At 37.4% G+C, this 27,027-nt stretch overlaps 1 protein-coding gene across 4 annotated transcripts in view; it reads left to right on the top strand.

Annotated features, from left to right (window-relative positions):
* The window catches only part of SPOP (speckle type BTB/POZ protein), a 70,108-nt gene that overhangs the window by 3,834 nt on the left and 39,247 nt on the right, over nucleotides 1–27,027 (top strand). For all 4 annotated transcript variants that reach the window (XM_054585374.1, XM_054585373.1, XM_054585376.1 and 1 more), the window contains exon 2: nucleotides 15,636–15,737. The gene's annotated coding sequence lies outside the window, so the exon portion shown is untranslated. The remainder of the gene's footprint in view (nucleotides 1–15,635; nucleotides 15,738–27,027) is intronic.

The following is a 27,027-nucleotide window of genomic DNA, read 5'->3' as shown; positions in this document are numbered from 1 at the left end:
TTTTTTTCACCCAATTGTTTAAGTGAAGAAATTTAAATGTACAGAAGAACGGAAAGAATAGTACAGTTATGATCTTTATATCAGTTATCCCTATCAGGGGTGTCCAACCCGTGGCCTGTGGGCCACCAGTGGCCCAGAATGTCTATGAATGCGGCCCAACACAAAATTGAAAATTTACTTAAAGCCTTTTTTTTTTTTTTGCTCATCAGTTTTCACGAGTCTTTGTGTATTTAATATGTGGCCCAAGACACCTCTTATTCTTCCAGTGTGGCCCAAAGACGTCAAAAGGTTGAACACCCTTGCCAGTTGTTCTCATTTTACTATATTTGCTTTAAATAGGTGCATGTGTGTTTATATATATAAATTTTTATATTGCAGACATCACACGTACGACATTAATACTTTAGTACTTTGAATATGTTAGATGCTTTTTCTTAAAATACATTGTTTTACTTAATTGTTCTTACAATACATTGCCATAGTTATGGCAATTAGCAGTAATTTCTTAATACCATTTGTATTATAGAATATGTCACTTCTAGGATTTTCTGATTGTTTTCACATAGTTTTATTTAATTTGTTCCTTTATTCCTGTATTTCCTATAAACTGGCAGTGAAGTCTAAAGGCTTGATTAGAATTATGTTAAACATTTTGATACAAATACTTCATAGGTGTTGCTCTGTACCTTGTAGTGCATCACTTTGACGTGACTATGAGGGTAAGAGAAATGTAATGTTGTAATGTTTCACTGTTGTTGCTGAGTTTGGTCACTTTTTTAAGATGAAAAATAACCATGCGTCTCTATTGAAAAGACTTTTTTTTTCCTTTGTAATTAGCAAGTAATCTGCAGAGTGGTGACACTTTGACACTATACTATTACACTTCTCCAGCAGCCTTTCACCTGATCATGATGATCCTGGCCAGTTATTTCTTTGGTTGTTGCAAAATGGTAATTTTCTAATTCTCATTCCCCCAATATTCTGTAAAATTTCCCACATCAGTTAGGAATAAATTATAATTTCTACCAAACAGTTCAAGTAAATCCTTAATTTTCCCTTTAACAATTTTCTGAGTAAGGAGATGTAATCTCCTCTAATGGTGGTGAATTATTATTATTTTATTTTAGTATCAGTAATCACCTCTAATGGTGGTGAATTATTATTATTTTTTTTTAGTATCAGTATAGACTTGGGGATTTTAATTTATTTTATGCTTTATCAAAATTTACTTTTCTTTGATGTTCAAGATGTCCTATATTTGGCCTGTGGAAGCCCTAAAAGCTTGGTGCATGAGCACTTCCTTGCCCTCTAGTACAAGACGCTTGTGGCATGCTTTGTATTTTCTTGTCCCACATGTGGGACCCTCGTGCCTCTCTCTCTCTCTCTCTCTCTTTCTCTCTCTTTCTCTGTGTGTGCGCGTGCATGTGTGTGTGTGTCTGTGTGTATCACATTTTCTTCCCTTTTAGTAAATCGTGCTGTTTATCTCCCTATGGAGCTTCTGGAACCAAATTCTAAAATAAAGGTGCCTTTATTTTAACACAATGCACCTAGTGTTCGACTCATTTCTGTGCCACTGGCATTGCTGGATTCTGGATCTTAGACTTCACGGATTTCTTTTCTTGAATATCCTTTGTGAAAGACAGGTAGTATCTCTGAAGAGAGCATTGCTTCCTTACACTCCCCTACCACCTTAATACAAGGCTAACTGTAGAAGACACTGGGGAATTTCTTCTCTCATGAGCAGCGTTGCTTTTTTTCTGAGATGAAAGGTACACAAAATGAACTTTGGAGACAGAAATTGTGTTTATAAGCTTCCTGGGAGATGTGAGGTTTTGACTGTTACATAAAAACACCTTTGTGTGTGTTTGTGTGTGTATGCATGCACAAGTATTTTATTTGTCTTTCTTTTCCTCAATTTACATGCATTTCTCCAGACAGTTGGAGTGTTATGTAAGATTATGCTGTAATAGCATATTTTTTTCCATTATCACTAGATTTTCAGAATGAAAAAGCAGTGAGACAAATTGTTGTTAATTAGGGAAAATTTTCAGATAGGTCATGAGCTCTAATATCTAGCTGTCTTGGTCTGGAACAGTGCTGAATCCTGTGGGTTTCCTTTTTTTTTTTTAATAGAAACTTCTTTTTTTTTTTTTAGGATTTTCATTTATTTTTAGAAAGAGGGGAAGGGAGGGAGAAAGAGGGCGAGAAACATCAATGTGTGGTTGCCTCTCGAGCGCCCCCTACTGGGGACCTGGCCGGCAACCCAAGCATGTGTCCTGACTGAGAATCGAATAGTGTGACCCTTTGGTTTGCTGTGTCCTGTAGACTCAGGAGAAATGTTGGTGCATCCACAGTGTTGTCTGAAACTCTATCACACTAGTAAAGATTAATACAAATGAAAGATACAGTGGAACTGCATTCTGAAGCTGGTTTTAGGGGCTGGACTAATTCCTACCTTAGCAGAAACTGTTTTATTAGACTCCTGTGAAGTAGGAGTATTTTGAGTAATCTTATTTGAATAACCTGATTTCAAATTATTCAAAGCCTGACAATAACAGTATTCTGATATTTATCTGAAATTTGTTTTTCTTTCCACCATCTAGTCATATTTAATTCCAGACATTATAACATTATTCTCAACCTGGTTCCACAAAACAATACTGGCTCCATGTTAAATTCGGGTTGTGTATTGAGGGAAGCACACCTGTTTCTTGTGTTCGTTTTCAGGTGTGGTGAATCACTCCAAAAGGCTGTGCTGACACATTTGTTACTAAGATCCAGTAGTTTCTTCTACTTTTGTTTTTGACAAACTCTCATTATGGGGAAAAAAGATTCTAAGTATTCTAAAGTATAGCCTCTTTAGGAAATACTTGGGCCTTCATTCCAACAGCTATGGTCATGTTTTAATAGAGCAGGAGTTGCCTACCTGCTCTGTGTGGCAAAGCTGGTCATGCCGCTTTAGGAGAGCTGGATGCAGACCTCAGAGTGGGGATTAAACATGCAGACAGTAACCCTTATTTGACCACGAAGACCTTTTTTCTTGACTCTTCCTTTTTAAGAAGCTGTTGGCATAAATCTTGCAATGGGACCTTCTACATCAAAGAAGGGCTTGCAGTAGTTTTCTGAAAGCCTCTGATTCTTCCTATTTATTTGTCAGAAAAATGTATATGTAATCATTCATCTCCTTAATTTGAGATTTATGTAATTCTTTTCTGGTGTTTAGAAACAGGTACTGCTTTCTGTGATTTTGACTCCTTTTTCTTTTTTTAAAGATTTTATTTATTTATTTTTAGAGAGGGGGAAAGAAACATCAATGTGTGGTTGCCTCTCGAGCGCCTCCTACTGGGGAGCCTGGCCCACAACCCAGGCATGTGCCCTGACTGGGAATGGAACCGGCAACCCTTTTGTTTGCAGGCCAGCACTCAGCACTCAGTCCACTGAGCCACACCAGCCAGGGCTGATTTTGACTACTTTAGATACGTCATATGAGCAGTATTTGTCCTTTTGTATCTGGCTTATTTCACTTAGCATAATGTCCATGAGATTCATCCATGTTGTGGCAAGTGTCAGAATTTCCTTCCTTTTTAAAGCTGGATGATACTCCGTTGTATGTGTTTATTCATCTGTTGATGGACACTTGGATTGCTTTCATCTTTTGGCTATTGTGAATAATGCTGCTATGAACATTGTAAACATATCTCTTTGAGACCCTGCTTTCAGTTCTTTTGGACATATACCCAGAAGTGGAATTGCTGAATCATAGGATAATTCTATTTTTAATTTTTTTTTTGAGGAACTGCCATACTCTAACGTAGTGGCTGCACTATTTTATGTTATTACCAACAGTACACAAGGATTCCAATTTCTCTACGCCCTCCACAACACTTGTTATTTTCTGTTTTGTTTTTTTAAAATAGTAGTCATCCTAATGAGTGTATTTTGTTTTTTTAACTTTATCATACTGAAACTAAGTTTTAAATTTTAACAGAATCAGATTTATTATGTTTTTCCTTTGTAGTATGTGTTTTTTGTTTCTGAATAAAGGACTCCCTATACTGAGGTTATATTTACATCCTATATTATCTCCTAAAAGTTTCAGAGTTTTGCTTTTTACATTTAGGTCTCTAATCCACTTAGAATTTATTTTGGTATTTGGTGTGAAATAGGGATCTAGTTTTTTTCTCATAGGGTTAACCAGGGACCCCAACATCATTTATTAATCCCCCTACCACTTTATGCTTCCAAATATATGAGTGAGTGTACCTGTATTTTCTACCCTGCACTATTAGTCTGTTTGTGTACTTAATTATCGTAGCTTTGTAGTAATTGTTCATGTCTGGTAGAACAAGTCTCCCTAACCTTGTTCTTTTTTTCTTTATCAGCTTCTCTGAAAAACCCTTGTCAGATTGGTATATTTTAATGGAAGCCATGTGCTGTCTAAAATATATTGACATGATACGTAGAGTGGTTTTCTCCAAAAAAAGAAAAAAAAAATTAAGCCTCCCTTACCTAGCAGCTGATCAAGTTTTTCTCTTGTTCTGCATGAACCTACAATTTCCATTTAATTTTTAGTTTTTTGGGAGCGGTTTTTATTTTTATATAGGGATCTGATCTTTCAAATGGAGGAAAAAAAATGTATTTAAAATAGCTCATATAAAAAATTTATCAAGAGGAAATAGCTGTCACAGAATCCAATGAAAAGCTGAACAGTCAAGCCTCAGAAAGGGCTGGAACAAAAGCAGTTCCAAGGACTTTAGCAATAAGAGTTAATAGACTCTAGTATTCCACCATAAATAGACCTCAGTATCCCTGAGACGTAATTCAGATTCCTGAGTGATATCTGATTTGGTCGGTCTATGGCTTGATTTCTCTTGGGCCAGATATCTGTCCCAGATTCAACTGTGGTTGAGGATACGAGGAAGGGAGATTAGGTACAAACAGTAATGTTGGGAGTGGCAAGAATAAGAGGGAGATTCTTTCAGAGCAGTGGGGCTCAAACTCTTTGGTCTCAGGACTATGTATACTCTTAAAAAATTATTGGGGACCCCAAGAACTTTTGTTTATGTGGCTTATATCTATTGATATGAACTAAATTAGAAATAAAAATGGAAAACATTTTAGAAATACTGATTATTAAAGTCTATCTTATGTTAACATAAATAATATGCAGGGGTGGGCAAAAGTAGGTTTACAGTTATGAGTACGTGAAACAGTTTATTCTTGTATTATTATTTATTAATTATTGTATTTATTGGTATTACAATTGTAAACTTACTTTTGCCGACCCCTGTATTTTTATGTAAATAACTGAAAAATATTAGTGAGCCCTGGCTGGTGTGGATCAGTGGATTGAGTACCAGCCTGCAAACCGAAAGGTCACCAGTTTGGAAGGGCCAGATCCCCAGATTGGGGCGTGTGAGAGGCAACCAATCAATGTTTCTCTCCCTTTCTTTCTCCCTCCCTTCCCCTCTCTCTAAAAATAAATAAAAATCTTTTTAAAACATTAGTGAGAAGAGTGGCTTTTTTTAAACATTTTTGAAAATCTCTTAAATATCCTCTTAATAGAAGACAGCTAGATTCTCATTTCTTGTGTTTTCAGTCTGATATGATAGATTGTTTTGGTTGAAGTATATAAATAAAATACGGCCTCAAATGATGTAGTTGGAAAAAGGAGGACTATTTTCAGACAGTTGTGCATATTCTTCTATGGTACTACACCAAAACTTGAAAAATGGTACTTTCTTAGGCAGTGTGGAATCTGAAATCATATCGATGTTACTGTTACATTAAAATACATGTCTTGCACTTTGAATGGACCTTTTACCTATATATGATTTTATAGTATCATGCATTGGTTGCTTGGGAAACATTGGTTCATTGAGTTAGGCAAATCTTCCAAATGACATGTTTTATGGTGCCATATCAAAAAGCCACCTTAGTTGCCCTGGCTGCATGACTCAGTTGGAGTGTTGTCCCATACACCAAAAGGTTGCAGATCTGATCCCCAGTGGGTGGATCCCCGGAGGGTGGATACTGAGGCAACTGATCAATCTTTCTCTCATTGACATTTCTCTCTCTCTTTCTCTCTCTCTCTCCCCCCCCGCCTCCCCACTTTTCCCTCTCTCTTCCCCCTCTCATCAATGAATATATCCTCCAGTGAGGATTGAAGAGAAAACCCTGCACGTTAGTTAATATCACCACCCATCTCATCAGAAAAGCTATTGGAACCTGTCAAGCAGCCACAAGATTTCCTAATTTCTAAGTTTTGATTAAAGGTTTAGGTTTTATCATTGGCAACAAATACTGTCAGTTGTTTTCCTTGAAGTGACAGACTCACTTCATTTTCAAGAAAATGTCTGCTAAATAGTCAGTGTCTGAATAACTAGTTTGTGTTTTGTTCCAAGTAAAAGTAATGTTCTGTGAAAAAAGCAGTTCAGCTCACAACTCAAATAGTCACATGTGCTTTTCCTAGAGAAAATCATTGTACTTGAGTATCCTGCAGAAGTGCTTTTTGCATACTTCTCGTTTCACATAGAATATTTATTTATTTACTTATTTATCTTCACCGGAGGACTTGCTCATTGATTTTATAGAGAGGGGAAGGTAGGGAGGGAGAGAGGAAGTGGGAGAGAAAGAGAAACATCAGTGTGAAAGAGAAACATCCATTGGTTGCCTCTCATATGCACCTCGACTGGGGACTGTACCCATAACCTAGGCATGTGCCCTGACTGTGAGTCAAACCACAATCTTTTGGTTTATGGGGCGGCACTCCAACCAACTGAGCCACACCAGCCAGGGCCATCACACCAAATATTTAAAAAGACCTGTACTCAAGAGTTTAGATGTATAAAGTTAATAATTTTTATTGCTTCATCAGAAATATTAAGTGAAATTGACTTTTTAAAAATCATCAGTATATGGTGGTAAAAAATATATGACACTGGTACAGTTTGATGCTATTACCTTGATTTATGCTAAGGCATAAGCAGTTTTACCCATTATTGATTTTATACCACCAGTGGAAATGTCAACATAATGAAAAAGGCAAACAGTTTCTTAGTATTACGAAAATAGTTTTGACTTCATGGACTCCTTGAAAGGGACCTCCAGGGATACACAGACTACACTTTGGGGACCACAACTTTATGAGAGGTTGTGGGTAGGGAAACATAAGTCTATAACTTGAAGTATAACTAGCGTTTCATGGTAGAATTTTACTGGGTTACTAGGATGTGACTAATGTGATGTAAAAATGAATGGGGTATTTTAAAAGATCTTAAAATGTTTTAGATTTCTTGTTGAACAACAATGTTTTTCTAGTAATTACTGTTTTCAGACAACAGAAGTTAAGGTATTCAGATGTTCACCTAGCTGTTCTTTCAAGTATGTGATAATCTTATGGTAACTCATTTTAATACAGCTTCTGAAATTTATGTCATCATAGTAGCACATTGCATTTAACATTTTTTTTTCAAGCAGTTGAATACATTTAAAAATCTGAGCTCTAAAAATTCCATTTGGGAAGATCTTGCTTTTTCAGAAAAGGCATAGAAGGGAGTAACATTCCAGCCTTGTAACTTCCCCCTTCCCAATTTAAATGTTTTATGACAGAAAGGAGTAATGGTGTTCACTGCCTTCATTTCAACAAATATCTATTAACCATAAACAAAAAGTTTTGTAAAAGGTGGGAGAAGGGTATGTACTCAAAAGAGTAGGGGATTAAACCAGTATAGCACATTTGAGTGTTTAGAAGAGGAAGAGGTCATTCCATTGGGGAAGGTGGGGTGAGAGTCAGGACCGTCTTTGTGAAGGTTGCATTTCATCTGGGTTTTGAAGGGTAGGTATTTTGAAAACTAGAATTTTAATTGGCAGAAATGGGGAGGGAACTCAGGCAGAAGGAGTCATGAACAAAAATGTGGAGGTGGAGAAATGCATTCTTAGTAGTATTGAGTGTGTGCCAGAAATAATGAACAGTGTAAATAACTTTAAAAAAATGGCTCACTAGCCTAAGTATTGCTGAAGCAAAAGATGCATGGAATAATGGGGGGTAAGACAGGAAGGTAAGTTGGCCCAGAACACGGAAGGTTTTCTACCAGGGCCAGGCAGTTCGTGTTTAATGTGATAAGTGATGGAGAGACTTGGAAAGTTTTTGGTTGAAAAATAATATGATCAGAAATGTATTTGGCTGCATTCATTTATTATTTTATTCGTTGACTATTTTTTAAAGATTTTATTTATTTACTTTTAGAGAGAGGGAAAGGGATGGAGAAAGAGTGAGAGAAACATCAGTGTGTGGTTGCCTCTCACATGCCCCCTATTGGGGACCTGACCCACAACCCAGGTCTGTGCCCTGACTGGGAATTGAACCTGTGGCCCTTTGGTTTGCAGGCTGGCACTCCATCCACTGAGGCACACCAGCCAGGGCTCATTGGCTATATTTTAAAATAGTTACCCTGTGCCGCTTAAGCATGAGGAGTGGTATATACAGAGTGGGGCAAGAGTAAGTTTACAGTTGTTTATATGAAAAATAATATAACAATAAATTATAATACGATAAACTGTTTTTGCATACTCAAACCTATGGGACAAAAGTAGGTTTATAGTTGTTTGTATGGAAATTAATACAGGAAATAATACAAGAATATACTCTGTGTTTCATGTACACACAACTGTAAACCTACTTTTCCCATACCCGGTAAAATGGTGAACCAAACAGAATGTTCTTATTCTCATAGAATTTATAGTCTAGGAAAGGAACTTCAACAAATAAACATAAATATAATTATAAATGACTGTAAATGTTATGAAGGAAAGGAATAAATCCATATTAGAGGAATAATAGGGAAATTATATTTAGTTGGGGGAATCGAATCTGGGAAGGCCTCACTGTGGAGTTAAATATTAATTATCTACCTTATGTGAGATGTTATTCTGGGTGCTCGGAATATAGTTGAGGACCAAAACAGACAAAAATCCCTGGTTTCATAAAGTATATAAACAAGATAAGTAAAATATATGGTATGTTAAAAAGTGGTAAGTCCCAAGGAGAAAAACAAAGCTGGAGAAAGAGATAGGGAATGTTGGGGTGGAGTTACAATTTTAGATGGAAGGGCCAGGAACCATCTCACTAAATCACTGAAAATGTAATGTTTGAATATAGAAGGTAAAGGCGTGAATCAGAGCTCCAGACAGAGGGAATAGCAAGAGCAAAAACCATTAGGAATGTACGTGCCTGACAAATTCAAGGAACCAGCAAGGCAGCCAGTGTGGCTGGAGTTGTGAGCAAAGGAGAAAGTGGTAGAAATGAGGTCACAGAGGTTCGTGGGAGAAGCTCTAGAGCAGAGGTTCTCACCCTTACTGGTATGTTAGAATCGCCAGAGGAACTTTTAAAAATCCTGCTGCCTGGGCTGCACCTCATATCACTTAAATAAGAACCTTTGCAGGTAGGACTTGGCGGCAGAGGCAATGGAGAGAAGTAGATGGATTTAGGAAGTGTGTTAAAGAAAGAATTCATTTAATTATAGATTGAATGTAGGAGTTGAGGGAGAAGAAAGTGTCAAGGACGATTCCCAGGTTTCTGGCTCAAGCAGTTGGATGGGTAGAGGTGCCACTTACTAAGAGGGGAGTGGTGGATAGAGGAATAGGAGGAGGAGGTGTGGGGTTTGGAGGGAAGATCGGAAATCAGGAGTTCAGTTTTAGACATGTTAAATTTGAGATGTGAATGAAGCTAGCTATAAATACGTTAGGTAGGCAGAAATATATGAGTGGGGCTTAAAGTCAGAACTTGAGTTAATTTATATTTTATCTGCTTATTGGTGGTCTTAAAAGTATCTAAATGACATCAGATAGGGTAAATTTGATGAGGAAAGAACTGGTTAGCCTATCCCAGTAATTTCAACAAGAATTGGTGATAATGTAAATTAGAGCAGTAGCAGTGGGGCCAGGATAGAAAGAGTAGGTTAGAGATTTGAGGACCTGTGGAGCCCGCATCTAGTGGCAGTGGACAATAGGAAGGAATAAAAGATAGCTTTGAGATATTAAATCTGGATGAGTGATTGGTCTGTCAGCAGATATAAAATAGGCAGAAGGAGCTGGTTTGAGAAAAAAGATAGTGTTTGACTTTGCATGTATTGTCATTTAGGAGAGGCTGCCTAGCAGGTAGGCAGTTGAATCTCTTATACTGGGTTTTGAAAGAGCAGATGAGGTTTTAAACATAGATTTGGGTTTCATTTATATGTAACTGATTCACCATGGGAATGGCAAAATTTATGAAAATAACAACATCCAAAATCTTTATCATGACCTGTTAGGCCCTCTGAGATATATACAGTCCTTTCCTGTTTCTGGTACAGTGTTTTCCTTTGTTCATCGTGTCAAAGCTGCACTGGCTCTTCTTCCATTCTTCCAATACAATATACTCAGCTAGATCCTCCTCCTGGGCTTCTGCACTTGCTGTTTTCTCATCTTGATTCTTCCCTTCCTCTTGGTAAAGGGAATAGGAGTTCAGAAAGGAAAATTCAGAATTTGATGTCTGGGAAGTCGAGAACATTCCAAGAGATCCTTGCTAAGGTGTGCATGTGGATGAGCATCTGCAGTGGAATGGCTGTGGGAGCCATTGCAGTTGAAATCCTGTCAGCACAAAGACACAGTGTCTTAGTGTACAGGGTCTTAGCATACCACAGCACTCAAATCTGTTGACCAGAGATGTCAAATCGACCAGTGGTAGTTCCTCTCCGCCTTGGTGGTCTGATGATGCGGTGGTGCTGGTGCTGGCTGACCTTTGGAATATAACTTGTCTTGATGACGACTTGACTCATTGACACCCTGTCACCTCTTATGGAAACCTACTCTGCATAGGTGGGAAACTTCTTCCAGTGAAAATTATTGGTCACTTATTTCAGAAACTGCTTGCTTGAAGAAACAGCATGAAAACAGCAGGGAAGTTAATTGCATCTAGACTTTGATGCATTGTTAGGGATTTTTTCTCTCCATGAGGTGGTGTGTCACTCCGTAAGTGCTGGTGATAATAGTAAATGTGAGTAATGCATTATACACACAAATTCTTAAAAAGAGTTGTGTGTAATTTCAAAATCTATACTGTATTTTTTTTCAGAATAAGATTTGCTTTTTCTGTAATACAAATGGAAAAATAGAAAAAATAAATTTAAAAATTAAAAAAAACTTGTTACTAAAAATAATTTTTTAAAGTAAACACATAGAATTCTGCTTTATAGATGCATCATATTTTATTTGGCCAATTCCCTACTAATGAACTTCCTTTATCTCCAGTTTTTAAAAACTTTTTAAAGAGATTTTATTTATTTGTTTATTTATTTATTTATTTTTAGAGAGAGGGAAAGGGAGGGAGAAAGAGGGAGAGAAACATCAATGTGTGGTTGCTTCTCATGCACCCCCCCACTGGGGGCCTGTCCCACAACCCAGTCATGCGCCCTGACTGGGATTCGAACCAGTGACCCTTTGCTTCACAATCTGGTGCTCAGTCCACTGAGACATACCAGCCAGGACCCTTTTTCTCCAGTTTTTGCTTATAAATTATGCTATGATGAAAATCCATGTATATAAATTATTATATAATGAAAAGGAATTTCTGTGTCAAAGGGTATGCAATGTTCTATTTTTTCCTAAGCTTTAAATATTTTTATACTTTAAAGGAAATTTAAACAGCATGAAAGGACATTTTCATAAAGGGAAAAATCAATTTTATTCTTCTACCAGCTCTTTTGGTTTTTAAGTACCTATTCCTAGGTCCCACTAGACCTGCCAAAAGAGAATTTTGGGGATAGACAAAGACATATACAAAAAACAGTTACATTTCTGGGCATCTTATGTTAATTATCAGGTAAGAGATTCTAAGTAACATTTGTTAACTGCTAAGAAAGTAATAGTAAGTACTATAAGAATTCAGAGTGAACTGGGGTGATTTGGAAAAGCTTTGACCTGGATCCAGAAGGGAGATACTAAAATAGAAAGTAGGAGAATGTTCCTGGCTTTCAGAATGGTATGAACAAATTTGAGGAAGACACATGGAGGGAAACAAAGATACATGATTGCACCTATGAGCTGACAAGTAGAGTTTGGACTAATGAGAGAGGATGATTCATGTTGTGGTGTAGTGGATAGGCTTGTACAGGATTAAAGGTACATCCTAGCTGGCCAATTTTTAGGACATCTGAAGTTGTACAGTATGGATGTATAAAATAAAGCAGATAAATAGATGTGGCCTCATTTAAGCAAAGCTGAATATATTAAAGTCTCTTTATAAGAAATATAGAAGGTTATTTACAAGTGAATTATTTAAATAATGTACTTCTAGATCTTCCAAGTTCTCATTACAAGAAAAAATGTTATTTGTAATTATGTGTGGTAATGGATGTTAACTTACTGTGGTAATCATTTCACAATATATACACATACCAAATCATATGTTGTACACCTAAAACTAATAAAATGTTATATGTCAATTATATCTCAAGTTTTTAATGAACTTCCCATTACTTAAATATTTATTTTAATGTATATTTTTACAGACATATTGCAACTTTTGTGTATCTCAGTTTCTTCTATAAAATTAAAGGATTTAGACAAGGTAGTCACTGATGTACTTTCTGGCACTGAAATTGCTACATGATCTTTAAAGAATATCTTGATTTTATGCAATAAATTGGCATGTAGTTAGGCTGATACTCACTTCTGGGTTTTTAGGCACAATCATGTACCTCTACACCTATGGCAGCAAAAATCCTCAATTGGATGATTCTCTCATGGCTTCAGAGGTTTATTTTGATTCACCTTTAAGCACTCAGTTGTTCTCATCATTTATTTCTAAGTGACATTTAGAGATTTTTGTTTGAAAAAATTTAATGGCTAAGATTGAGCCTCAAGAGGATGCTGTGAGGTTGAGAGGAATTATTGTGTAATAATAGTCAGTTTTAAATAATCCTCATGTAAATTATCTGCAGGAATTTATCTCATGCTGGTTTCCTTCTTTTACATTTAATTCACTCCCCAGATGTTTTTAATGTATGGCCAGGCTGTGTAAATACGTTTTATTATTAGTTCAGCCCAGATACAATTTTGGATATAAATCTATAGGAGAAATTACACAATACATTCTAAAGTAAAATGTTAAGGATTTCTTTTTTACTATCTGTTTTGAATTAATCATACTACTTTTCAGCTCCACAGTGTAGATCATTGAGAGATGACTAGTAGTGTTTTAAACTCAGAGACTTTCTCTTGAAAGTACACAATCATGTTCAAAGCTAATTAGTGACATAGTTTAAGTATCTCCCTCCTAGCCTCACATTCTTTTCACTAAATTGTACTATCTTTGACCAAAATGTTGCCTTTAGAGGGAACCAAGGTAAGGTGTCATAGGTGACCAGCTAGCTCTTCTTACAAGTCCTGTTAGGATGCTGCTAACTTGATGATTCCGATCTTCAAGATTCCGGACCTGTTCCTGTTTTGCACATAAACTCCATTTCTTCATCCTCACCAGGGTGATTGGTCTTATGGGGAAGTGGCTAACCAAACTGCAAGGGGCTGAGAGATAAACCCTCATGTACACTGAGGGGTAGTTTTTTCCATGATCGAGAAAACATGTCTGCTCAGTCCATTCTTATGCTAGCATTATGTATTGTTAAAAAACTAATAACAGCCCTGGCTGGTGTAGTTCAGTGGATTGAGTGCCAGTCTACAAACCAAAGGGTCGCCGGTTTGATTCCTAGTCAGGGTACATGCCTGGGTTGCAGGCTGGGTCCCCAGTAGGGGGCACTTGAGAGGCAACCACACATTGATGTGTCCCTCTCTCCTTCCCGTCCCCTCTCTCTAAAATAAATAAATACAATCTAAAAATTTTTTTAAATAAACTAATAACAATAGCTAATGTTTATGGCGCACTTTCTATGTGTCAGGTATTACTCTAAGCATTTGACATGTCTTTAACTCATTTAATCTTCACAGTAACCTTATGGGAGAGGTATTCTTTTTTTTTTTAATTAAAAAAAGATTTTATTTATTTATTTTTAGAGAGAGGGGAAGGGATGGAGAAAGAGAGGGAGAGAAACATCTATGTGTGGTTGCCTCTGGTGCGCCTCCAGCTGGGGACCCAGCCTGCAACCCAGGCATGTGGCCTGACAGGGAATCAAATTGGCTACCCTTTGGTTTGCAGGCTGGTATCTAATCCACTGAGCCACACCAGCCAGGGCATGAGAAAGTTATTCTCTACCTGTATTTTACAGATGAGGAATCTGAGGCACAGAAAGGTTTATAAGTAACTTGCCCAAAATCATACAACTACTGTGTTGGGCTAAGCAAAAGATCACTTGGTAAACATGGAATCTTAACAAAGGGAAGTCATTTTATCTGGATTATGATATATTCATTCATTTGTTTTTAAAAACATTTATTAAGCATCTACTATTTGCTGGGCACTGTCTAGACATGAGTCTTACCAAGGTGAATATATAACACACTTAAGTGCCCTCTTGGTACTCTCAATCTAGTGGAAAAGACGAATAATTACAACAGCAAGAGGTTTACACATTAAGAGTGATGAGGAGAGAGCATTTAATTTTATTTGTAGAGATTAGAGTAGATGTTTCCAAAAATGAAGGAAAGGCATTTTGGGTAGAGAAAACATTATATGCAAAGATGCTGTGGTGAAAAAACAGCTTATTCTACAGGAATGAAACAAGAAAGTATTGCATACATTAAGGTAATACTGCAGTATACTAATGTTCTGAACTGATTAAGCTGGTGGTTGGCTGTGGGGATCAAGAGAAATAGACCATTTTGGGATATATATCTGAGGTAAAATTGATAAGACATGGCGATTGACTAAATTGGGGGCAAGAAGTGGAGGTATGGGGGTAGTGAGGGAGCTTGGAAGTTAAGGATAACTCCAGGGTTTCTAGTTTGAGTACTTGGATGAATGGCAGGATTACTGGAAAACAGGGTGTTTGGGGGACGGGAGGAAGATGGGCTTCCATTTTGGACTTGCTGAATTTGTACACCCACAAAACATCTCGTAGCAGGAAGTTAGTTTGTGGTACAGAAGAGATACGCTTGCATGTGGTAACAGATGCCATGGGAATTTAAGAAATGGAGGTGATTTGTAGTGATTTGAATTGGCTAGAAGGCACGAGTAAAAGTAGACAGGGGCCAGTATTCCTCTATTTTCAGTAAATCTTTGTTTAAATTTTTAGGTCCTGTTTTATCTGCTTTTACTTGGTAGAAATCTTTCGAAGTAAGCCCTTTGGATAACTATTTAAGCTTGTCCTAAAATTCACAGGAAAACTGTTTTGTTATTTTGATTGTGGTGGTGATTACATGTGAATTTTGTCAAAATTCACAGACTGTATAATTTTATACAAAAGGTAAATTTTACTGTATGTTAAAAAAAAATTGTTTTTAAAAAAAAATGCATTCAGAGTTTATGCCAGAGTTCTGTGGGTGCTTTTTTCCTGTGTTCTTTTAGCAGTATCTGATTAGAACTTTTTATAATGCCAAAACCTCATTTTAACAAATTCCTCTAAACTTTGTCACCAGTTCTTTAATCAGGCTCACAAATAAGAAAATGGAGACTTAAATTTATCTATTCTCTTCCTACTCAGTTATCACTGTTTGAAGACAGGGAGACAACAAAGGAGCTGAAGAATCTACAGATTGGATAGTGAGCACTATATTGACTCCAGCCTTTTTCCCCCCAATAAATTGTGAGTGATTTCACTATGTATATCTATAGTATTTTTTTAAAGTTTCTTTTTTTAAATAAGTTTTCATCTTTAATGATGGTAGGAATTAAAATAAAGATCATAATTTCATTCTAGAATAATGAGGATAACAGTATTAACTTTATTGCCAACTGTAATGTAAAGATAATTTGAATTAGCTAAATTAATATCTGTTATGAAAGTCAAAGTTTATAGACACGCAATATTTATAGAGCTGATTGGGTTAATTATAAGTTATGTGGAAGTCTCAAGGACATTGGAATTAGTTTTTGGCAATTTTTATGCAGCAATGGATGACACCTCCATTCCTCTACTGGACTGTGCCTTGACTACTGTGCCTTGTATACAGTACATACTCAGTGAAAACTCATGCAATGAAAAAAAACCCAAACTACTTATCTTTGGAGGTTATTTGCATTACATGATTTGATTGGATAAACTTTTGTGGCAAGTATGGGCAGTAACCAATAAATACGCACTTTGGTTACCAGACTGTCTACAGCCAATCATGAACCATTATTTTCTTTTATGTCATAGTAGCTTGCCGTGTCACAGGAACCCAACCAAATATTGCTTTACTTTGTTTTTGACTTGAGTACAAGCTCAGTGTTAAATTGGATGTCTTTAGATTTGATTTTTTGGATTAATTTCAAATAGTTATTTTCTTTTTTTCATCCCCTGTACTTAATACCAATCTCAAGTCCAAGAAACAGATTTTTGTGTGTCTTGGAAACAGTAGATTGTATTGAGGGATGTAATTATTTCATTTTAGTCTGAGGCCGCCTCTTTCGTTATGTGATTGGAATATTTGCTCTTCTTTGATTTATAATTTTTATTTGAAAACTCTTAACCTAAAATATTTATACAAATCTGTGGAATTCAGCCTGGTAGATGGGAAATTGAACTCCCTTCAGTAGAATTTGCCAACACCTAGAAGACTTTTTATTCAGCCCCAGTCAATCTTAAAGGGCCTATCCAAATCATATGCGTACAGGTAAGGAATTCTGTATTAGTATTGGAATTTGGGGACCTCCCACGTGATTTTTTGATAGTATCATAGGCAGGACCCTTGCAAAGTAACCCTTTTATTTGACTTTGTGGCCTGTTTAGTTCAACTTCCCCTTCCCTTTCCCAGTTGATGGTTTATTGGGTACCTGAACTGTGTGTTCTGAGTCCAGTGTCTGGCATTGGCACTGATCATTTGTGATGCAGTCAGAACTAGGGTTGAGAAGATCACCTCATTTTAAAGGAGATGCTTCTGGCCCTCAGTATAGGACATGCTGTGCTTGGTTATTTTATGTATAGGTATATATAAGGCTCACCTTGATTCTAAGTGCTTTCCTATTAATGCATAAAATTGCTTTTTTTTTTTTTTAAGTGATCCCTGATAATAAAAGAAACTGGGAGCAGTTTTCTTAAGAGAATTAATGTTGGATATAGTTGGTTTACTTGGGTGAGGAGAGGAAAAGAATGTGTTGGGAATAATCTCACATTGAGTGTTCCTAAATTGTATTTTCCTACTTATAAAATTAGAGGGAGCTTCTGCTGGAAACAAACATACTGCATTTAGATATTACTGCATTTCCCTGATTATAAATTAAATTTTTTTCACATTTTCGTGTAAGACCAAAGTATGTTTTCTCCCCCCGACCCAATTTGATAGCATACTACAACTGAAGATATAATACTTAAACAGTTGACCATTGAACAATGTGGGGGCTGGGGTACTGATCCCCACGCAGTTGAAAATTGATGTATAACTTCTGACTTCCCAAACACTTAACTACAGTCATCCCTCAGTATCTGTTGGAGATTGGTTCCAGGACCCACTGTGGGCAGCCACGAAAATCTTAGGATGCTCAGGTTCCTTACATACAGTGGTATAGAACAGTGCACAGACTTGGCTCTCCACATCCGTGGAATCTGCAGATGGGAAACCTGAGGATACAGAGGGCCAACTATATATTTATTGAAAATATTTTGCTTATAGGTAGACCCATGCAGTTCAAATTATCAGCTATAATAGCAAATTATGGGACAGTAAAATGAGAATTTTTGTCTATATTTATTTTGTTTTTAGAAACTTATATGTTCCCCCTATACACACACACATTCCCTCCCTCTCTCTCTCTCATACACACAGATACCATATTCCTAGAGTTGCCTGATATTCACATGGTCCTTTGCAAATACTTCCTGTTAAATAAAGATGATAATTTTCAGAGTGGGTAGTGTGAATAACTTAACAGTTATTTATTATCTACTACATGCTTGGCATTATTCCAGTTATTTAATAAAAAACACTTTTAATATACAGCAAGAGTTCCTTCCTATGTGTTTTATTAACACTTTTTAAAAACTTTTTATTAGTATTTATTTTATGCTGACTTTACTCCCAGGCCACAAGTTTTTGTTTCTTCAGTTTCTTCTGAGATATCTTTTTCTTCTGTGCAAACTCCTTTTCTGGTTTAAGAACAGTTTGCCCTTTTCAGTAAGGGTCATTGCAGTGTGGCAGGTCTGAGAGCTTATGTGTGTGTTAATCTGCCATGAGCTCTGCAAGTTCTGTGCCACATTTTAGGAGTTTTGTTCACCTGGATGTGCTCAATGACCAGAGAATCTACATCTAAACCCATAAGTTCAGCATTACTTTTGGCATTTTTAAGCATGTGCAGCAAAACTTCAGCATTCTTTTTGGGCCACCAACCCTGCATCCATCTCTACTCTTTGGCTTGAGCACACTTACCAACTCCTCCACTGTAAGGACGGAATGGCACACATTGCTTCTGTAAAGTGACATCCTACAGATGCTTTGGCTTTTTGAATATGCATACCTTGGTGGCCTGGGCAGTTTCACTAGTGTTCTTAAAGTGAACATGAAGATTTGAACTTCCTGATTTGCATAATTTTATGTTGTTTTCTGGGTCAAGTGAACAGCGAACCATTTTCAGAGGTCACCTCTGGCTGCAGCTATTAACACTTTTATTACCTCCACAATAATGCACTATTCCAGTTAATTTTGGGGTAAAAAGCTGAAATAACAGGGATCCTTTGTCAGTGATAAAGATAAGGAACTAAACTGACTTCTTACTGTGGATAACCATCTCTGGATAAAAGTGGCCAGATTGTATGTGGAGGAATTTAGTCATACATGTTATTAAATCCATATCCTGATCTATGACACAACTAGTTCTCCTTGTAATTAATAGAATCTGCAATACAAGTTGCTCACCTACTCTCTTTGTGTATCCCTGTCATGCCCCCAAAATTTATTTTTTATCAATATCTTCTTTTACAAACATCTGAAGGAAACAACAACACTTAGATCTTGTAAACAGACAAATACCACACATCATTTCTGGTATATTTTTGGCTGGCACTTTTCCACTTTATCATAAAAGATATTTCTGGCCTTTTTTCTGGGGGGAAAGGGTCTAAACCTCATTGGCTCTTCTGCTTAAGGTTTGTGTATGTCTTTCTGTCTCTGGCCGTCCTAGATGAATAGTGTATCAAGAGGATCGATGCTCGGAAGTATGGAGAATCAGACAGTTGTGTTGGGAATATGTATTGTCCCTACAACATTTTGTAGGGCAGTTTGGCAATATCTATCAAAATAAACAATGCACAGGTTCTTGGGCTTGCTTGCACTTATGTTTAGATACACTTATCTGCTACATTGTTTGCAGTAGCAAAATCCTGACAACCACACATCAGTGTATAGTAGAATTCTTTGCAACCTTTAGAAAAAGAGTAAGGTGTATGTGTGGCTACATGGGAATATGAGAGAATGTAATATGTGTGTGTTTCCTGGTACATGCTCACTTTTTGGTTTTGTGTGTTTTTTATTTGTTTCTGAGAATACAAAAGAAAACAGTAGTTATCTTTAGGCTTTGGAAGAGGGATTTGAGTGTCTATAGCTTTTGAATTATTCTGTATGTGTATTGCTTTTCATTTTAAAAAGCATGTATGAAGAGAGGCAGATATAATTTTAACAGTATTTCCAAAGGAGATAACTGAGATTCTTGGGCAGTTGCACTCAATTTAAAAATGAGAAAATTCAGATTTTGGAAAGTATGTGAAAAGCTTGCACTAGAATTCAGGTCCCAAGGAAGGCAAAAACTTATGAATATATTGACTTGTTCTATTCTTATTCTAAAAGTTTATTTAAATATGTCTTTTTTTGTTGTGAAGATTGATTTCGGAAGACCCACTAAAACGTCGACCTTCCTAAGATAGTTTTTTTTTTTAAATTTTAAATTCTTTTTTTAAATTATATTTTATTGATTATGCTGTTACAGTTGTCCTGATTCATTCCCCCTTTTCCCTCTCCACACAGCAGCCCCCGCTACCTCAGGCACTCCCCACCATTGTTCATGTCCATGGGTCATGCATATAAGATCTTTGCTTCTCTATTTCCTGTGCTGTCCTTTACATCCCCATGGCGGTTCTCTGACTACCTATCTGTACTTCTTAATCCCCTCACCGCTTCACCCCTTCACTCATAACCCCCAGTCATCTGGCAACCATCAAATGCTCTCTGTATCCATGATTTTTGTCTCTGTTCTTCTTGTTTGATTAGTTTATCTTTAGATTCAATTATTGATTGATATGTATTTATTGCCATTTTACAGTTAATAGTTTTCATCTTCTTTTCCTTAAGTCCCTTTAACATTTCATATAACAATGGTTTAGTGATGATGAACTCCTTTAGTTTTTCTTGTCTGGGAAGCTCTTTATCTGCCCTTCGATTCTAAATGGCAGCTTTGCTGAGTAGAGCAATCTTAGCTGTGGGTCCCTCTTTTTCATGACTTTGAATATTTCTTGCCAATCCCTTCTAGCCTGCAAAGTTTCTTTTTACAAATCAGCTGGCAGTCTTATGGGTACTCCCCTGTAGCTAACTAACTGCTCTTCTCTTGCTGCTTTTAAGATGTCTCTTATCTCTAACCTCTGGCATTTTAATTTTAATGTGTCTTAGAGTGGGCCTCTTTGCATCCATCTTGTTTGGGACTCTGTGCTTTCTGGACTTGCAGGTCTATCTACTTTACCAAATTAGGGAAGTCTTCTTTCATTATTTTTTCAAAGTTCCAATTTCTTGCTCTTTCTCTTCTCTTTCTGCTACCCTATGATGCAAATGTTGGACCTCTTGAAGTTGTCCCAGAGGCTGCTTATACTATCCTTGATTTTTTGGATTCTCTTTTCTTCCTGTTGTTCTGATTGGTGGTTTTTTGGTTCCTTATGTTCCAAATCATTGATTTAATTCTCGGCTTCATCCAGTCTACTACTGTTTCCGTGTAAAATGGTTCTTTATTTCAGTTAGTGTATCCTTTGTTTCTGACTGGATCTTTTTTATGCCGTTAAGGTCCTCACTGAGTTCCTTGAGCATCTTTATAACCAGTGTTTTGAACTCTTTGTCTGATAGATTGCTTATCTCCATTTTGTTTGGTTCTTTTTCTGGAGTTTTGATCTGTTCTTTGATTTGGGCTATGTTTCTTTGTCTCCTCATTTTGGGCAGCCTCCCTGTGTTTGTTTCTATGTATTAGGTAGAGCTGCTTTGACTTCCCTGTCTTGGCAGCGTGGCCTAATGTAGTAGGTATTCTGTAGGGTCCAGTGGCACAGCCTCCCCTGTCACCCAAGCTGAGTACCTGAGATGCACCCTTCATGTGGGCTGAGTACACCTTTCTCTTGTAGTTGAGCCTTGATTGCTGTTTGCAGGTCAGTGGGAAGAATTTACCCAGGCCAGACAGCTGCAAGGGCTGGCTCTGACCACTGACCTCCATGGAGGATCAGCTGTGCAGGGGCAGGGTGGTGGTGCTTCGATGTGATCTGTAGCTGTCCACTGGGTGTACAGGCTCTGGGGTTTACTGAGTGCTGCAGGGCATGGTCAGCCCCTACTTGTGTTTTGCGCAGGGCCATTCTGCATGAGTTATAAAGCAATATGAGATGGCTGCTACTTGTGCTGGGCTTAGAGATTCCCATGTGAAGCCAAGCTGTGAATCTAGGCTGGCTACTGCTAGTGCCAGGCCTGGGGCCCACTGAAGCCAGCTGTTACTTGTTGGACAGGATTTAGGAAGTTGTGAAGCAGGAGTCAGGACCAGCCATTCATGTGGAAAAACAGCTTGGGTGGGCCCAGAAGTTAGGTGAGGTGGAGTCTCAGGGGATCTCCAGGGCAGGGCAATGTTAGCCAGGTTGATGGAGTCTCAGGTATGGCACCAGCTTGCTGGCTCTTTTGGGGGAGGGTTCAGGAAAGGCACAATGGCTTTTGCTCACCTTAATGCCAGACATTTCAGTTTCTCAGTGTACGTCACTGGCGCTTTTCAAGCTGCTGCCCTGCTGCTGGAGCTCAGAAGGAGTGAGTCTGAGTAGGTGAGGCCGTGTGTGGGTTCTTTAAGAGGAACTGCTTGGGGCTCCAGCAGTTTCTTCTACTGAGTCAATCCCTGCTCGTTTTTGTAGCCAGAAGTTGTAGGGACTTATCTTCCTGTCACTGGAACCCTGGGCTGGGGAGTTTGGTGTGGGTCTGGGACTCCTTGCTCCTGAGATACCCCTCCTGAGTTTTTATCTACCACTCATTGCGGTAGGACCAGCCCGCTCCTCGTCTGCAGCACCCCTGCCACCCCGCTAGTCTGGATGGATGTAGTTTCTTCAATTCCGTAGTTGTCAGACTTCCAGTCGTCTGGATTTCTGAAGGTTCTGAGTGATGGTTATTTTATATTTTAGTTGTAATTTTTTATGGGGTTGTGAGAGGAAGTGAGCCATGTCTGCCTACACTGCCATCTTGACTGGAAGGAAGTCAATTGACAGATTTTTTTTTTTTTTTTAACAGTTCTTAAAGTCTTACCTCTGGCAGTAAAGTGGTAGTGGAAACTCTTGCCCACATTTTGTACCTTTGGAGATTCATTCCTTTAAAAGTGGATTTATATTTGACTTGTGTAAGTATTTATTTTTTGAAGTGAGTTTGTGTCTAGAGTCCAAAGCTTCCCCTTTTGACTTGAATACCTGACTATTCTAGATTTATAAAATTGATTTTACTGAGTTTTTGTTTGTCTAATATCCAGAAGTGAATAGAAAGAGAAGAAAAACAATTTTTGCGATTTCTTACTGGCTTGCTATTTAAAGGCAAAGTGTACTGTAAAAGATGGTAGTAAATTTTTTAGAGGAGGAATATTTATATGAATGAGAATTTCTGTCCTTGAAAATATGAGCAGTTTTTCTTTTAGCTGTAAGTTGAACCTTTTTCTGGTCCTTTAAAGCCAGAAACATTTTTTCTTTATTTAAACCAAGTCATTCTAAAGAAATTGGTAGTGGTGAGGCTGGTATTCTGTTCACCTTGCGACTGGGCATCTAAATTGCATTCATTGAATTTTTTGTTATGGTTGATTGACTTTAAGATTCAAGCAATAGAAACATTAATGTAAAGATTAGTTAGTTGTTGGACTTACAATAAAAATCTATCTTTGCTTGTGATTCTACTACTTTATAGGTGGAGAATATTACTCTTCCATAATTTAAATTATCCATAGGCCTTTCTCAGAATAGGCACTCTATTTGATAATAATTTGGTTAGGCTGATAAGATGAATCTTTGCTTTTCAAAGGAAAGAATTTTCAGGAAATAGAGTACAGCCTTTTCACATCTTGAGGATCAGCATCAAATCATGTCTGTGCAGTTTTAATCAGTAAAGGTTTGGTTGAATTGAAAGGAGAAAAGGTTACAGGGGGCCAAGAACAAAGAGAGTTGCAAATTTGCTTTTGTAACCCTACATACTTAGGAATCCAGTGTGCATAAGCATTTTAATTCTGTTGTGAACAAGCAAAGGAATTGGGTAGTTGACTTAATTTGAATAGTCATATTAGGTAAGGCTTTAAAGCTAGGTTGGAGGATGTCAGTGTTTGATGTGTTTTCTGATTTGTTTTCAGTATCCTTTCTGATAATGGAGAGAAGAATTTGGTCCATTTGGACTCTATATAAAGGGCAAATGTAGTGCCTCATCAAGTTCTTTCCTTTTGCACTTCAAATAATTACTGAACTCAATGTCCTTAATTACAGTGTGATTGTTTTTCACCAATGCATTATTTTTCACTTACCCTCGTTGAAGTTCTTGAGCCCAGCACCTTTTTCCAACATAATTATAGGGAGGTAGTAGAATAGCTTGGGCTTTGGTCTCAGCTCTGCTCCTGGCCTCTGGCGCTTACTGTATCACATTGGGCCAGCCGCTGAGCTGCTTTGGGGTTCAGGTTCCTGATATGTAAAACAAAATCATTTGACTGGATGTTCATTAGTTCCTTTTATATGTCTATAATTATTTTACTAATTTCTTGATTCACCAGGCGTTTATGAAGCACCTAATGTGTGCCAGGCACAATGCAGGGTACTCGGGGCGCAAGTCCCTTGCCCTCAGAATGTAGTCAGGCTAATAGCAAAGAATTCCTTTTACGTTATTCAGAGCACTTTGGTCTTTTAGTCCTGAAAAATTAAGCAGTATTAGCAAGTTTTTTTTTTTTTTTTATTATCACTCTTTAAGGCATTTGTTAAAACTGTTGGTATTATTTACATCTCCATCTCCAAAAATACTCTTATTTCTATCTTTATTTTTCTATTTGTAAGCCAGTTTTGCATCTCAGAAAACAGATTACAGATTCCTAGTTCCATTATCATTAGTTGTCATTTTCCTTAATTGATAGAAAGTAAACTATGTACTATAGAGTAAGGCTTAGTGGTCAGAAAAACTAGTGATTTCTTTAAGGCAAATAAAAAATAATGACTGAGTCTAGATACTTGATATTATACTTTTTAAAAAGAGAAACATAAATGGGTATAATAGGAAACATTTCAAAGATTAACAATGGCTTTCTTTAAAAAATGTATACCTAAAAGAAAATTTAGTAGAGTTTCTGTTGGATGCTAAAAAGAAAAAGATCAGGGTGCTACTTCTGACTTTGAACTGGACACTATATTTGCAGAGCCGTCCACTGTCTAGGTTCTGATTTTTAGCTTTGCAGGACCAGAATGTCAGTATTATAAGTGCACTCAGAAGAGAGGATCAGGTTGGAGACTGTAGACAGTGTAGAGGATTAATTCACATAAAACACATTCATAGAAGGTGGGAGTGGGGCTGCTACTTTTGACTGTAATCAGAGAAGGCCTTTTCAAAAGATATAAACACCAATGGGTTGTCTCTTGCATGCCTCCAGCTGGGGACTTGGCCCACAACCCAGCATGTGCCCTGAGTAGGAATTGAACCAGCAACCTTTTGGTTCACAGGCTGGTGCTCAGTCCACTGAGCCACATCAGCCAGGGCTGATTTCTTTTTTAAAAGTTCATTGTAGCCGCTATGTGGAGACTAGATTGTGCTATAGAGTAAGTTAGGAGATCAGTTAGAAACCAGTTAACACTGGTTTAGCTAAGAGAAAACTGCACAGAAATGGATAAAATTAAAATGGGTAAATGTGGAATATATTAGGGAGCAGGACAGCTGACAGGACTCGCTGATAGATTGGATATGAAAAGATAGGTTTTAGGTTGAGCAACTGGGTGTAAGATGGTGCCATTTAGTGTTTAGTCATGTTAGATATCTCAAATTGAGTATAGGTAGGTAATGAGAGAAACTTTATTTTCAAATTCTGTAATCTTATGGAAGAAGGAAGCTAGAGATCTCCAGAGAAAAAGACACTGATTCCTCAGAAAATCAGACTCAAAAATTACTCTGGCATGTTAGAACAGTAGACATTTTATTTTTTTAAATTAATGGTGATTAGGTATTAAAGCATGGAGAGTCATTCTAAAAGTATTAGGATATGTGATTTGTTCCCAGGGTCCAGTCTTGAAAGTAGATGGGCGCAAACCTATCAACAGTTTGCCCAAGTTTCCATTAATAATGGGGCACAGTCCCTGACCTGTGTGGCTTAGTTGGTTGGGTGTCATTCCACAAAGTAAGGGGTCACCGGTTTGATTCCTGGTCAGGGTACATGCCTGGCTTGCAGGTTCGGTCCCCACTTGGTGTGTGTACGAAAGGCAACCGATCAGTGTTTCTCTCATGTCGGTGTTTCTCTCCTGCTCTTCCTCCCTCCCTTCCCCTCTCTTTAAAAGTTAATAAATAAAAAAATCTCTAAAAAAATAACGGTGCTCAGAATTCATTAGAACAAAAGAGCATACTTTTCAACAGAGTTACCACTTGAAAATGAAATTGGAATCAGAAGATAGGGTATATGAATGTGCCTTCTATCATATATTTTTCCAGTTTCTACATGTTGAATACGAGACTGTACTTGATCTAAGAATCAGCTGGTCACATGAATTGTAAAGTATTGGATTAGGAAGTGAAAGACTTAAATTCTGAACTCAGACCCCTTAATAGCTGTGCGACCGTGACAGATTTTTAAGCTCTGAGCTTCTGTATCTTTATTTGTAAAATACTTGCCCTGCATGCCTTACAGAAATGTTTAAAATCCCAAATAAGATCATGAATGTCAAAGTACTTTGAAGACTGAAGCACTGAATAGTGCTTTTGAGAGAATGCTTATATAGCTTTAAGCATTTAACAAAAAAGGACCTTAGAAGTTTTTGTTTCTCTCTCTCTCTCTCTCTCTCTCTCTCTCTCAGACCAGGTGGATGAGGTGGGAGTGTATAGGTTGTACCTGTACTGTGAATCTTGAGGTTATGATTCTACTGTGCTGTATTATCCAACTGTACAGACATATTCTAAGTGGGCTTATTATTCTTAACCCAAGTACCTTGTGAAATAGAGGATTCCAGGTACATTTATAATGCTATAAAGATGATAAAATGTACAAGCAGCTTTGGTTTTGCTCTCTCATTAGGTCATTAGAACTTTATCCTTAGCCATCAAATCAAACGGAAAGGCAGCAAAATATGGTTAGTATTTTGTACTTTAGTGTTTTCCCCCCTTTATGTGACCTTTGAGCTGTGGAATGGGATTTTCTTTGGTTTACTTGCGAGTATCTTTTCCTTAAGAAGTGAAATGTATAAACATGCCAGAGGCTTGCTAGCAGTTGAAAGCAACTGTTGGCCCTGGCCAGGTAGCCCAGTTGGTTAGAGTGTCGTCCCGATCATCGAGGCTGCGGGTTTGATCCCTGGTCAGGGCACGTACAAAGAGCAACCGATGAATGCCTAAATAAGTGGAGCAACAAATCAATGTTTCTCTCTAAAAAAATCAATTGAAAATAAATAAAAATGGAAGGAAAAAAACAGGTTGGGGATGGAAAAGGTAAAAGAAGAAGGAGGAAAAACATATTTGAAAGAGGAGGAAAAGCTTAAGTCA

The sequence above is a fragment of the Pteronotus mesoamericanus genome, unplaced genomic scaffold (genome assembly GCF_021234165.1).
Source record: "Pteronotus mesoamericanus isolate MK-2021 breed Mesoamerican mustached bat unplaced genomic scaffold, CSHL_Meso_final contig_84, whole genome shotgun sequence".
Taxonomy (NCBI): Eukaryota; Metazoa; Chordata; class Mammalia; order Chiroptera; family Mormoopidae; genus Pteronotus; species Pteronotus mesoamericanus.
Note: the sequence above shows the minus strand (reverse complement) of the source record. Positions and strands in the feature narration are given on the sequence as shown.